This window comes from Rhagoletis zephyria, unplaced genomic scaffold (assembly GCF_001687245.7).
Source record: "Rhagoletis zephyria isolate East Lansing unplaced genomic scaffold, Rhagoletis_zephyria_1.1 Rzeph_scaffold_06356, whole genome shotgun sequence".
In the NCBI taxonomy this organism is placed as follows: Eukaryota; Metazoa; Arthropoda; class Insecta; order Diptera; family Tephritidae; genus Rhagoletis; species Rhagoletis zephyria.
In genome coordinates, this window is record NW_016163439.1 from 4557 (window position 1) to 6834 (window position 2278).

Genomic DNA, 2278 nt, shown 5'->3' on the forward strand with positions numbered 1-2278 from the left:
AATCGTACTATAACATAAAGAATTACGAAAAAATTCAGAAACTCCCATTTATAGTTAAGAGAAGAATGTGTAAAGTACAACCCACCTATTAATTGCATGACTTTTAACATTTCTTACTTATGTATGTCAAAAATGCTTAATTACTTGCGCGAGTCAGTTAGTCACTAAATTAGTTGGCTATTCTCTGCTTTTGCTAGATTGCTTGATGACTTATTGGCCGCCAATTGCCGCCAACAAAGGTAATTCGTTACGCTAATTAAAAGCAAACAGATCTACAAGAGCAATAACAACAACAAAAAGTATCACTACAACAACAATAACTACTACTTCTACCATTAACAATACAATAAATATTAACTAGCGCGCCGACTCGACTGCACTTGTTATCTGGTTTTATGTTTGCACAAAATCTCAACAAACAACAACAACTTTTAACTTTATGCAAGTTTAATGCAAAGGTGAACCTGAAATCAACAATAAACAACAAATTAACGGCAAATAAATACCATGCCGAAAAAGGAATTGTTTATGAGAGTATGTATACAAAGTTGCAATTTGCCAGCCGATTGCGGCCACGCCTGCGCAATTTAACAACGGCGACCCGCCCCACCAAGCCAAAGGGAGCACAGGTAGGGGGAGGCCAGCAGGCAAGCACTGAGCATTGAGCTCATAATGAGCTACTGCGCAAGTGAGTTTGACGCGAGAGGACAAAGAAGGGTTGGTTAGTTGATTGGTTGGTAGGTTTGTGCTCCCCCCACCCCACCGCCCCTCTATTCGACATTTGAGCGGCATGTACAGTAGCAAACGCAAAATATACACATATTGCTGATTGCATATATGCATGTGTCTTATGTATGTTTAAACTATGACCTTACACCAGTTATTTAGTTACGTTTACACAAATGTGTTGCCGCTTTTTTTTTGTTCTCTTATTTCTTATGGATTTTTTGAAATCTACTCAGGCGGCTTTAACACTTCATCTTATTCTAGTACTTTATTGTTGTGCTATTTTATTGCTTCGTAGGTGTGTCTTCTTATTTATCGACATTCTAACGGTAAGTTAAAACCGCCCGCATATCAAACAAAGGGGATTTGATTTTTAGCAAAAAATACTAGAAAAAATTTTAATGAGAACACACCGCTTGAAATGTTTTCATAAATGTGCTTGGTATGCACATTAGACCGGATCGCTGCCCATAGGAAAGAAAACCTTGTCACTACAAAAACAGTCAAATTCCTTGTTCTTCATACCATTCTTTCTGAGGGCTCTACAATTCTTCGAAATCACGATATTTTTTTGTATCTTATGGGAACTACATAGATAGAGATAGTTAGCTGAAAAGAAATTGAAATATTTAATTGAGCTAACTGGTCTAAGTATATTTTCGGTCAGTATGTCTTGAAGGAGATCATAATCACTATAACTACCTCTACAGCGATAAAACGCACTTTAATTCCGGTTGCTAAAACAAATTGTAAAAAAACTGAAAATATACTGTTTTTTTTTCAGAAGTGTCAAAGCCAAAAGAACGTCCTCTTCAGGTTTATTATAAATATGTCTTTGTTATATTATTGCAATTTGTTTGCCGCCCAGCATAATGTTTCTATCGTGCGGCAATCAAGTTAACCTTCAGCGTACCGAATGCATTACTGTAAAATTTGTATATGTCAGTTTTTGCTACAATCTCCTCTTCCGGCTTTTTCGACACTACTGGGTGGATGCTTTTGCTGCTGTATAGCTATTGGAATGGAATTGTGGGTGCATGGAAAGAACAAACACAAACCTTTTCAAGCACTCAGGCAGTATTGCCCATTGTACTTAAGGCCTAGAGACACGATTTAGAAGAAAGGGATATATACGTGGGGTGGGAAATCATTGCTCCTTTGCAAACTTACCAGGCTGCTTTATGAATTTTAGCAGTTTGTTGAAGGAAATAGAATTTATCCGGTCCATTCTCAGTACATCCGACCCAAAAATGTACCATCTGAATCTGGCGAAGGCCGGACAGCGGCAGCGAGAATGTTTTTACTATCCTCATCCTCCAAACACGATGTACAAAGTTGATTGCCAATGATGCCTATGTCGTCCCAATGGATTGTGCTCCGCAATCCGTCCTCCCGGCAGCCAAACATGTTCAAGCTTATTTCACCTTGTAACGGAGTTTAGCCCCAACTTACATTCCTGGACAACCTTTGAAGAGATGCGTGCGGTTTCCTAGGTCTTAAGATCAGCTTGACTCTCACTACAGATCCGGATTTTATGTCCGCGCCATCTTTC